General features: G+C 47.0%; 1 protein-coding gene and 1 pseudogene across 4 annotated transcripts in view; both read right to left on the bottom strand.

Annotated features, from left to right (window-relative positions):
* The window catches only part of TOP2B (DNA topoisomerase II beta), a 683,650-nt gene that overhangs the window by 514,429 nt on the left and 156,604 nt on the right, over positions 1 to 12,617 (bottom strand). The gene's annotated exons all lie outside the window — the stretch shown is intronic.
* Positions 765 to 11,419, bottom strand: LOC147689331 (uncharacterized; annotated as a pseudogene).

Raw genomic sequence — 12,617 nt, 5'->3', positions numbered from 1 at the left:
ATATACTTTGCCTTCAAGAAACCCACGTTCCATGGGTTAAGAAATCATGGTTAAATTTGAAGGGGTATAATCTACTGGTAACCTCTACACAGTCCTCGCATATAAGGGGTGTGGCAGTTTTAGCCAAAACAAATCTTGGGTTAGGACTAAGTTATCTTTCAGACCCTCATGGTAGGTGGGCTATTGTTAAGCTTGCTTGTGGAATAACTATCTGTACTATATATGTGTCAAACCAAAATGATCCTACCATTTTCGAGACACTCGAGGCTGAATTGGCCACCTGGCAGGGCCCATTAGTTTTGTACAGCGATTTTAATATCTCACTTATACCAATAATGTCCAATACCACCTCCAAACTAAAATATAATGGTCGCAAACCCAGAGTATCAAGCTGTCAAGAGGCTTATAGCTAATTATGGATTAATTGATGTCTGGCTACAAAACAATACTCACGATTCAGGATTTACTTATTTTTCACATCCCCATCAAAAACAAGTCCGGATTGACTACATATTTGATACTGGAGACCTTGCACCACAAGCAACTATTAACAAACCCCCAAGAATATTATCCGACACAATGCATTGATTCTTAGGATTACAGTTAACTCACAATACACTCAACAGCGGTCCTGGTCGTTTGATAGGAAACTCCTGTCCAATAATGAATTTATTACTCACATTAAAACCTGGACTGAAGAGTTCATTAATATAAATCGGTTTAATGCTTCTAGAAATACAGTATGGGACACATATAAATCCGCTTTAAGAGGAGAAATAACTAGCTTTCAATATTCTGCCAGAACAAAAATAAGAAAGGATCATGAAGCACAAGTTACTACTTGTGTAACGATATATCTGTAAGAGACATTAGTTAGTGATAGATTCCTTACCTTAGAATATCCCCAGGCGTCAGACTGGATCTGGAAACTTTTGCGTAGCAGTACCCTTGCTCGTCGGTAGGCGTCGTCTGCGGCTCCGCGTCCGTCGTCGGCGCCGTGGTGACGTCGCCGGAGTACATAGACGCTGCCTTCGCGTGCTGACGTCCGTTCTTAGCCACAGCTTTTCCGCGCCAGAAGCGCAGAGCCATGACAAAAACCAACACTGGTGCCATGAAACTAGGGCCCTGAAAGGGGACGACCTTAACCCTAGATATCGGTTCGCAGAACAGGGAGGATGGGTGGGTCGGTAAGGAATCTATCACTAATGTCTCTTACAGATATATCGTTACACAAGTAGTAACTTGTGCATCTGAAAGAGACACGTTAGTGATAGATTCCTTACCCTAGAATAGATACCCCAGCAATACCATCCCGGTGGTGGTGGGTCTGCGAACCAATAATCACACCAGAAAGTCCTGGAGGACGGAACGGCCAAAGTAGCCGTCCCTCCGGACTTGACTGTCCAGGCAATAGTGTCTTGCAAACGTGTGCAGCGAGGCACACGTAGCTGCCTGGCAAATGTCCTGCAAGGGCACACCTCGGCCCAAGGCAGTAGTAGTGGCCGTGGCTCGAGTGGAATGAGCCCTCAGCCCAACAGGGGGTTCCTTCTTAGCCGAGGAGTAACACACCTGGATGCACAAGATAATCCACCGGGAGATGGTCCGCTTGTGCACCGTTTTCCCTTTCTTAGCGCCCGCGTACCCAACAAAGAGTTGATCATCCACCCGTTTGGGTCCAGACGGTGGAGCCGCTCCTCCTCTCTCGAGGGGTGCGGAGGCGGAAAGAAGGTGGGCAACGTGATGGATTGCTTAATGTGGAAGGCTGTGACTACCTTGGGTAGGAAGGAGGGCCTAGTCCGTAACACAACTTTGTCCGGATGGACTGAAAGGAAAGGAGGCTTAAAAGATAGAGGCTGGAGCTCACTCACTCTCCTGGCAGAGGTGATGGCTACCAGGAAGGCAGTCTTCAAAGATAGAAGGCGAAGAGGACAGTTGTGAAGTGGCTCAAAGGGAGCACACATAAGAAACGTAAGAACCAGGTTCAAGTTCCACTGAGGCATCACAAAGGGAACAAGAGGAAACGTATGAGTGATGCCCTTCAGGAATCGATTAACGATAGGGGACTTGAACAAAGAAGTTTGGTCAGGCAGCCTCAGGAAGGCTGAAAGAGCTGAAAGATAGCCCTTGACAGTGCCCAGAGCAGAGCCCTGCTGGGCAAGAGAGAGAAGAAAGAGGAGAACCTCAGAAAGAGGGGCATTGAGGGGATCCACAGCCTTTGCTGTGCACCATGCCACAAATCTGTTCCACCTGCAGGCGTATACCGACTTTGTGGAGGGACGCCTGGCTGCCAGAATGATGTTGCAAACTTCAGGAGGCAAGTCAAATGGCCTCAACTGTCGCCGCTCAATCTCCAAGCATGGAGGTGGAGACTGGACAGGTTCGGGAGGAGGACCGTCCGCTGCTGCTGCGACAGAAGGTCCTCCTGAAGAGGCAGACGAACCGGGGGATCGACTGACATACTGAGTAGCTCGGGATACCAGTACCATTGTGCCCAGTCCGGAGCCACAAGGATGACTTGTGCCCGGTCGCGCTTGATCTTCTTCAGCACTCTGGGCAGAAGTGGTATAGGCGGAAAGGCGTACAACAGACCGCAGCTCCACTCGCGACGAAAAGCGTCTCAGAGCGAGTGCCGCCTTGGAAATACCAACGCGTAGAACTGATGACATTGCGCGTTCTCTTCGGTGGCGAATAGATCTAACCAAGGCTCTCCCCATCGCAGAAAGAGGCCTTGCGCCACGTCAGAGTTCAGACGCCATTCGTGATCCATCGAGCACCGACGGCTGAGTTCGTCCGCCCTGGCGTTCAGAGAACCTGCCAGGTGTTGAACCATCAGAGTCACGCCCTGATGTTCCAGCCATTGCCAGAGGCGCAGAGCCTCCTGGCAGAGGATCAACGACCCCACCCCGCCCTGTTTGTTGCAGTACCACATGGCGGTGGTGTTGTCCGTGAACACCTGCACTACACTCCCTCGGACAGACGGGAGGAATGCCTTCAGTGCTAGACGAATCGCCCGCAGCTCCAGCAGGTTGATATGGAGCAGGGACTCCGCCGGAGACCAGAGGCCTCTGATCTCCGCCTCTCCCAAGTGGCCTCCCCAGCCCTGGAGGGACGCGTCCGTCACAACTACGTGCTCCGTTTGGGGAAGGGAGAGGGATCTGCCGTTGACCCAATCGCGATCCGTGAGCCACCACTGCAGCTGACTCGCAGTGCCCTCCGAGATCAGGACATGGTCGGACAGGTTGCCCTGATGCTGGGCCCACTGAAACTTCAGGTCCCACTGCAGAGCCCGCATCCGCCACCTTGCGTGATGCACCAGAAGGATGCAGGAGGCCATCAGCCCCGTGTTTGACACTGATCTGAATGACACCTCTAGTCATTTTAGTTTAACAGTTCTGAAATCATCAACTTATGTTGAGTTGGTGCGGTGAATGGCACTGGTGCGGGAGCGTGGTGGTGTATGACAGTATACTCTACGTTCAGAACACCTTTGATTTCATGTAGTGTGCACGAGAGTAGATCTACCCTTGATCCCTCCGTTATCATAACCATGAGGTCGGTTTCTGTTCCCGTAGAGCGGGGTCTCACATATCCTGAGCCAGGTCCAGGAAGAGGTGAGGTCCACTCCCCGGAAGCACTGGGTGAGTATCGAAGGCTGACATAGGTTTTGACTTCTTGCACTGTACTATACAGACCAGAGTCGCTGGAAGTGTCTCACTTGTATGTTTGTCCCCCGATTACAGTAACAAAGTACCAGCTTCCGAAGAGGAGTCCGCACAGAAGAAGGAACACTATATCCTTTTCTGGCATTTTCCACTTGTGTGTTTTTTTGTATAATTTTTCACACCCGTTAATACACATATTATAGGCAGTAGCATATCTAAGAACAGAGACCCTGAAGAAAGCCTGAGGCATCTTCCTCTGGGGCTGAAACATGTTGGTCTCTTCGCAGTTATTTGCTATCACTGCGATGATTTTGCCAGACTGTTCTTGTTTTTAATCAGGAAGGGGCTAACGCCTATTAAAAGTTTTCTGTTAGTTCCCTATCCTATTTTAAATCACCACTTTTTCTTTTTGCACTGCACTTTTCCCATCGAATCAACATCATTTGTGATACCTGTGTGATTGTGGTCGCTACCCCGAACCATCCGAGAGGGTATGCATGTGATCTCAATGATCAGGAGACACAATACCCGGCAAGGATGACCAAATGAGAATATTGATCTTATAAGACTTTGATGGGAATCCAAACAACTGGGGTGACTCACGATTACAGGTGTTTCATTTGTTGGCGATTTGGTCTGTTATTCGTTCTGTGTATTCCTATAGTACTCATTAGACATAGGACTTACATTAGCAAACACTTATCTGGTTTAGCTCTTAGACCCCTAAGTTTATTGTGTATAATTCAGTCTTTTGGGGACACTACTTAGGCACTGGTCTTTAAACGTCCCTCTAGCCCTCCCCTATTGTTTGTTTTTTCATGTTCTTATGCTTCTTACCTGACGGCTTGGACCCGGAGGAGTGGTGCCGACTCCCGGAACTGTGCCGGCTCCGTCCCCGCGACCTGTCCCTCGACCTCCCGTGGGACCGGGACTGGGACCTCACACGGCGCGGGGCCGACTGCCGGAGTTCGAGCCGCCTGCGGGACCGCTCCCGCCTGGCTTTCCTCGGAAGGGCCCGACAGTCTGAGGAGGCCTCGTCGTCATGGTCGACGCCCAAACACGTCAGGCACAGGCGGTGGGGGTCCGTGACCGACATGGTACGGTCGCACTCGTCGCAATGCCTGAATCCGGGCATCCCTACGGCACCGCCGGAGTCGTACAGACTTCGAAATGGATCAAAAGATCACCAAAAACTCAGTCAAAAATTTACTACGGTAGCTGCTCTTTCCAGATCTGCGCTGGCTGGCGCAGAAAAAAGAAGAACTGACGTCAGCACGCGGAGGCGGCATCTAAGTACTCCGACGACGTCATCACGGCGCCGACGACGGACGCGGAGCCGCAGACGACGCCTACCGACGCGCAAGGGTACTGCTACACAAAAGTTTCCGGATCCAGTCTGACGCCTGGGGATATTCTAAGGTAAGGAATCTATCACTAACGTGTCTCTTTCAGATGCAAAGCTATCAGCATAGGCTAAAGCTGAGCTAGAGCACACTTCCTTAATTGCACAGGGCAGAGATGCTAGCAATCAATTGCTTCAGGTAGCGGCTCTAAAAGCTGAGCTTAATACTAATCTCAGCCAGAAAGCCGCTCAAGCTTATAGGAGGAAGGTATATAAAAGCGGAGAAAAGGTGGGTAAACAGCTTGCACTTCGAACCCGCCAAAAAAATTTATCAAATAACATCTCTACAATTGTAGACGGCGGGCAGACTTACGTGCAAGCTGCTGACATCATCCTTCAATTCCAAAGATATTATCAAAAGCTGTATTCTGAAGAAGTTGTTACCTCTGAAAAAGATAGATAATTTTCTGGCGAGCTTTCTCAACAACCCGGCAGCCGTTAGTCTATTAGAGGAAAGAGAAGAGCTTGAAGCTAAGATCACGATGGCTGAAGTAGAGTCTGCTTTATTGCGGTTAACATCTGGCAAAGCAGCAGGCCCAAACAAATTGCTGATTGATATTTATAAAATTCTTAGCCAACAAATATGTCCCCTTTCATTGGATCTATTTTTGGGGGTTCAATACAAATGGTATTCCTCCATGTTCTTGGGACAAGGCCAGCATTATGTTATTTCCTAAGAAGGGAAAATCACCCGAGCAATTAACATCCTATAGCCCAATATCTCTGATTAATTCGGACTCCAAATTATATGCAAAAGTGATGGCTCTCAGACTCAGTGGGGTCATGGGGCATCTGGTCTCTCCGTGGCAACATGGCTTCGTTCCGGGTAAAGGGACTACAGATCATACCTGTCGGGCTATTGCCCTATTTGATGCCATGTCTGTCACGGGGGACCAGATGTCAATGATCCTGCTTGACGCTGAGAAAGCCTTTGATCGTGTCTCATGGAACTTCTTGTGGGTTGCCAGGCACGTGTCAATTTCGGCCCTAAATTTTTGAAATCCATAAAATCTATGTATCAACATCCTAAAGCAAAACTCTTAATGTTAGGCTCAGAGTCTGGCTATATTAATATTGCAAGAGGTACAAGTCAGGGGTGTCCCTGCTCGCCCCTTCTCTTCGCTCTTTACATCAACCCCTTCATTTTCAAATTTTTGGAAAGTAATGTTATTAAGCCAGTTCTCTGTAATCAATTCGAAACAAAAGTCCTAGCCTACGCTGATGACATCGCGGTGTTAACACCCCACCCGATCGAGGCGATCCACGAAATTGAACGATTGGCCTTCGAATTCGGCACTTACTCTGGTTATTCTCTCAATAGAGGAAAGACTATTATTTTATGCACCGATAATACTGTCTGTCCAGATCAAAGAAGAGCCAAAACAGCTACTTATCTTGGAGTGATTATCTGCCCTAATACTAAGACTCTAGTGAAAAATAATTTTGATCCACTCCTAGACAGGATTAAGACGGATTTGGATAGAGTAAAAGGTCTTTACCTCTCTATTATAGGTAGGTTGAACTATTTGAAAATGAATATACTGCCGAGATGTTTATATCTTTTTCGAACTATTCCTCTATCTGTTGATCCTAAAATCCTTAATTTGATCAACACACTTATGTCTAAATCCGTGTGGCAACACGGGAAAATTAGACGATCATTTTCCTTTCGGTCTCTTCCATTAGATAGGGGTGGGCTTACGTTACCCAATATTACCTTTTATCATTGGGCAGCTTTTCTTAAACCGCTAAATCCTATGGTGTTAGATCCATCCGAAGTCATTGGAACAGATACAACCTTAATCCCCTCAATATATGAGCTTTTAATTGGCCAAGATGCCATCGGCCTATTATTAAGAAAGACCGAAGCAAGTTATTATAAGAAAAACAAAGGTGAAATCTTAAAAAGTGCCTGGATAATTTGGAATAAAGTAGTAAAACACATGCAGATCGGTAAAATCAACCGCTATACACCTTTGCTTCACTCCACCATTACACTTGGTCTTGACTTTGATTCTACCGCAAAGAATGGTTATTAAAACAGTTAACGATGTTTGGTTAAAAGGTTCAGACACTGTTTTTCTCGACGTAAAATTAAAATTTGGTCTTTCTGATGGGGATTTTCTTAAGTTTGCACAACTACATGCTAAATTAAGGGCAAAAAGTCCCTCAATCTGTCTTTCAAAAGTTGATTTAATTGAGGCATTCGCCAGTCTAAAAACTACAATAGGAACATTTTATGACATACTTCTAACTAATACACATGACGATATTGAACAGACAGAAACCAAATGGGCGGTGAATCTTAACCCAGATGTTGATATAGACAGAGTCCTGGAGATGAGTAACAACTTGTTTATGGCTAGTAATTTAAAAGCTCAGATGTTCAAAACAGTATTCGATCTCTACTTTAACCCTGCCAAACTCTTCGCGTGGGGCAAATGAGAGACCGATCGATGCCCGCGATGTTCACAAGGACCCGCTACTCTAATACACACATTTAGTAACTGCTCTGAACTTATTGTCATATAAAGTATGATTGCCTCATTTTGGGAGAAAATATTTTGTCGTAAACTTCCCGAGTCTGACACCCTATTTGTTTTAGGCTATGATGATTCTTTAAAACTTTCTAAACCTGAAGAAAGATTATTATTCATAGGTACAGCGGTAGTGAGATTAATATTGTCTGCCCGTTGGAAAGAAGTTTCACCTCCCAGTTTTCAAATGTGGCTAGCTCGCTTTCTAGCGGTTTATAGTTCTGAATCGGCTATATTTGCCACCAGAGGATGTAAAGCAAAGCTTCGAGGGGAGGTGTTATGGCGAGCCGTCTCTACTTGGAAAGCTGGGTTAACTCCTAGTGGAATCGGCTGAGACTAATGAAACTTTATGTTTGAATTTATTGTTTTCATTTTTTGCTCCATAGCTATCCAATGTATTGAAATGATATTTTATTCATTTTTGTATTATGTTTTTATTTTTCTTCCTCCTATACCATGTTTTCCCCTTGTATATATTGTACTTATTGTGTCAAACTTTATCTTGATTGTCTTATGCGGATACCGGTTCTTTAATAAAAAATATTTTTTTTTAAAACATCTCCTACCCCGACGACACCCAGCTGATACTTTCCCTCACCAAAGACCCAGCCACCACCAAAACCAACTTCCAGGAAAGGATGAAAGAAGTAAAAGGTTATATGAAGCACAGCTGTCTAAAGCTCAACTCAGACAAGACGGAAGTCCTCATCCTAGGACAATCCCCATCTGCCTGGGATAACTCTTGGTGGACCCCGGCACTGGGAACAGCACCGACACCCACGGACCATGCACGCAACCTGGGTTTTATCTTGGATTCCTCCCTCATGATGACCAAACAAGTCAAAGCTGTCTCATCCTCATGCTTCAACACCCTGAGGATGCTTCGGAAGATCTTCCGGTGGATCTCCACAGAAACCAGAAAAACAGTCACCCAGGCCCTTGTCATCAGCAGACTGGACTACGGGAACGCCCTATACGCAGGAACCACCGCCAAACTCCAGACTAGGCTCCTGCGCATACAAAACACCGCCGCACGACTCATCCCCGACATCCCTCGCCAAAGCCACATAACCACACACCTGAGAAACCTCCACTGGCTCCCCGTCAACAAAAGGATCACGTTCAGTCTGCTCACCCACGCACACAAGGAGCTCCACAAATGGGCCCAGACTACCTCAACAGCCGACTCTCGTTCTACACCCCAACCCGCCGGCTTTGCTCCACCAGCCTCGCCCTCATCCCATGAATTCGAAGTACCACCTCCGGAGGAAGATCATTCTCCTACCTGGCTGCGAAGACCTGGAACTCCCTTCCCACTCACCTACGACTGACCCAGGGCCATCCCAGCTTCAGGAAGCACCTCAAGACCTGGCTCTTCGAGCAGTAGCAGCACCCCCCCCCACACCCCACCCCCCCCCCCCCAAGCGCCTTGAAACCCTCACGGGTGAGTAGTGCGCTCTATAAATGCCTTGATTGATTGATTTAATAAATCTCATTATAAGAGATTTAACGATTGGTATGGAAAATGTAGGAAAAACCGAAAGGACCAACAGTTATTCTTTGATACAAACCACTGTAAGACCTTGCTAGGCCAAAGATTTAACAAAAGGACGTCCTACAGCGACAGCGACTAGAGTCCTCTCATCTCCACCTCCCTCAGGTGACATCCTCAGCCCAGTGTCCCCACAATCGGCACCAGGTGAGGATCGGAGAGGGACCTGAAAGCTCTAACAATTTCCGTCCAACAGTAACAGTTGCAGATCATGAGCTGTCTCCATCGAGATCTGGATGACATTTGTCACCTTTTGTTGTTGCTGGACATCCTTGACCTTCACATTCCATTGCAGAGCTTGCGTGTGCCACCTGGCATTGTTTACAACAAGGATGCAGGAGGTTAAAAGGCAAAGAACACTGGAGCTGCTCTCACTGTAATTAAGAACCGAGGCTGGAACGTTTGTTTCGTAGCCCAAATGTCCTGGACTCGCTGCAGCAGAGAGGTGGCTCAGAACTGCAATGCGTCCAATATTGCTTCAATGAATAAAATCCTCTGAGGAGAAGTCTGGTGTGACTTCGGCTAGTTGATCTTGAACCACAACAATGTCTGGAATTGGTTTACGGCCGACTGTGACGAGCCTTCAACAGCCAGTTGTTGAGCTAGGGGAAAACTGGTATCCACAACCTTCAAAGGTGGGTAGCGACCACATCCATCACTTTTGTGATCAGCCTAAGGGTGCTGGTAAGGTCAAAAGGGAGCACAGCCTACCACGATGAGTATATGAAGATATGAGTCCAGCAAATCCAAAAACATTCAAGTCACTTGGGTCCAGGGCAGACTGGACCCAATGTGAGCATTTTAAATTTGTTCTTCAGCAGGAAGGTATCCAGAGGAAGAAAGTCCAAAATAGGCATCCATCATTTGGAACCAGGAAATGACGACAGTAACTCTTCTTTCCATGTCCAGTACATGCCGGAGCCTCTTGAAAAAAGACTGGGCATATACTGGTCTTAAATTCACACGCATGTGAGGGGAATATCTTGCAGTGAAAAGGCAGTGTGTAGGCAGGTTGAACAATTTGTTAGAACCATCTGTTTGACAAGATGGATCACCATCCTGGGAGAAAACTATATCCATTACCCCCTGTTGGCTGGGCATGCATGACTAAGAGTAAGCGAACATCTCTTGGTGACTACTGCAGTAGAGGAACAGGATTTAGAGGACTGATGCCCCTTCTGGTCCGTGCACTGTTTGCCAGACTCACATCCACCACCTCGAAAGCACTGGGCTAACTCCTGTGCTGGGTGGACAGACAGTCTCTAAGCCAGACTCTTGTAATAACCTTTGAACTTTAACTGGTGAGGAAAAGCAAGGGTCAACTGACCCAAGCCACTTTCTGCAGCTCTACTTTCCTTAAGCACTACAATGCAGTCTGCATTTTCACCAAAAAGACGTGCCCCATCAAAGGGCATATTTATTTTAAGTTTTGTATAGCGCTAGCTGGACCCAAGGGTATCAGAGCGCCACACAACAGGTACAACAGTGAGCCTTATCGGAGATGGAAGATTTGACATCTGGACAACATAAGGGTATTGCAAATAACAATCATACAGATCATATGGTCTACAAGGGTGAGGGGTACTATGATCTTCCCCATACAGTTCAGGTGGCCTCAAGGACGAGGGCTTTGAGTAAAGTCTTGAATTTCGGGAAATGGGAAGTCATTCTGATGTGGGGAGGAATGGTGTTACATATCCTGGGTGCATTGCCTGCAAAGGATTTACTTATAGTTTTGCGTTTCCGCAATTTCAAAGGAATGAGAAGAAGCGTGTTGGAGCTTCTGAGGTTCCTGGACTGGCCAGCCCTTTTGAGTTTAGCGGCCAGGTATTCAGGTTTGCCTGTGTGAAGGGCTTTGTGTGTAAGACATGCTGTTCGAAAGTTGGCTCGTTGTTCAATAGGGAGCCATTTCAGATCCTTGAGCACGGGGGAAATGTGGTCGAATTTCTTGGTTCCTGTGACCATTCTGGCCGCAGCATGGAGGGTGGTTTTCAAGGGGCCTAGGTGTGATTTGGCTGAGCCGGGAAGGGCTGCGATTCCATAGTCAATTCTAGAAAGCACCAGTGCTCGAGTGGCCTGTTGAAGGTCCTTTGGAAGCAGGAAGGGTTTTATTTTGTAGAGAAGTTTCAGATTGAGGAAAGCGCTTTTGGCGGAGTTCGCGATGTGTTTTGTCATGTCTAGTTTGGGGTCTAAGGTGATACCTAGGGACTTGACCAAATCTTTCGGCTTGAGGGTGCCATTGAGGGAGTCGATGGCTTTGAGCCATTCTTCAATTTGGGGGTTTTCGTCTCTGTTGGAGACGAGTAGAACTTCAGTTTTTTCTTGATTAAGCTTCAAGTGGTTATGTGAGAGCCATTGTTGAACGTCCATGAGGGAGTCATTGAGTTTGAGAATGTTGTCCATAGAAGTGGTTTCCAGATAGAGCTGCGTGTCATTAGCGTAGAGATGGAAGGGGATGTTGGAATTTCTGAGTATTGTGGTGAGGGGTTCCATGTAGATATTGAAGAGTTGGGGGAGAGTACTGACCCTTGTGGGACTCCTCTAGTGACTGGTAGGGGGTCAGATTCAAAGTTTTTGATTTTTACTCTTTGCAAGCGATTGTGCTGAAAGGAGGAGAACCAGTTTAGTACAGTCAATTCCAAGCCTGCTCTTTCTTGAAGGACTTTAAGGAGCAGTGTGTGATCAACAGTATCAAATGCGGCTGATAGGTCAAGGAGAATGAGAAGGCAGCATTGGTCCGAGTCAAGTGATTTGTGTAGATAGTCAATGACGTTTAGGATGGCAGTTTGTGCTGCATCCCTTTCTGAAACCCGAATGGTGGGGGTCAAGGAGCTTGATGTTCTCTAAGTGTTGGGTTAACTGTGGGAGAACGCATTTTTCCAGTGTTTGATAGGAGAGGAAGGTTTGACACAGGTATAAAGTTGTTCATATCTTCCGTGTCCAATCCTGTTTTTTTTTAGTAACGGCGTGACTTGGCCGACCTTGAGGCAGTCTGGGATAATTCCCGAGCGCAGAGAGCTGTTGATGATTTTGCACCAAGTTGGGGTTAGGGTGTGTTTCAGGACTTTGGACAGATTTTTAGGAAGCTGATCCAGGGAGTGTGATGAAGGTTTGGCGTTGGCGATCAGGGTGATGATCTCTGCTTCCTGAATCGGCGTGAAGACGGACCATTGAGTGGGCGGGGTCACTAAGGTGTGGTCAGTCAGTGATGAAGTCTTGGACTCCCTGAGAAAAGAGGGGTTTGTGCTGAGAGAGAGGTCTATCTTGGCGATTTTTTCGTTAAAAAAGCTGGCAAAGTTGTCGCATTGATTTTGGGAGGACACTGAATCGGATGTGATGTGTTTGGAAGTTTGGCTTCTGATGATGCTGAAGAGCTCTTTGGGGCGATTTTTTGCATTATCAAGAGCGGAGCAGAGCAGAAGAAAGAAGATTTTTTGTCCTTGATGAGTTTGTTGTAGTTTCTG

Source organism: Lissotriton vulgaris, chromosome 10, assembly GCF_964263255.1.
Source record: "Lissotriton vulgaris chromosome 10, aLisVul1.2, whole genome shotgun sequence".
Lineage (NCBI taxonomy): Eukaryota > Metazoa > Chordata > Amphibia > Caudata > Salamandridae > Lissotriton > Lissotriton vulgaris.
Note: the sequence above shows the minus strand (reverse complement) of the source record. Positions and strands in the feature narration are given on the sequence as shown.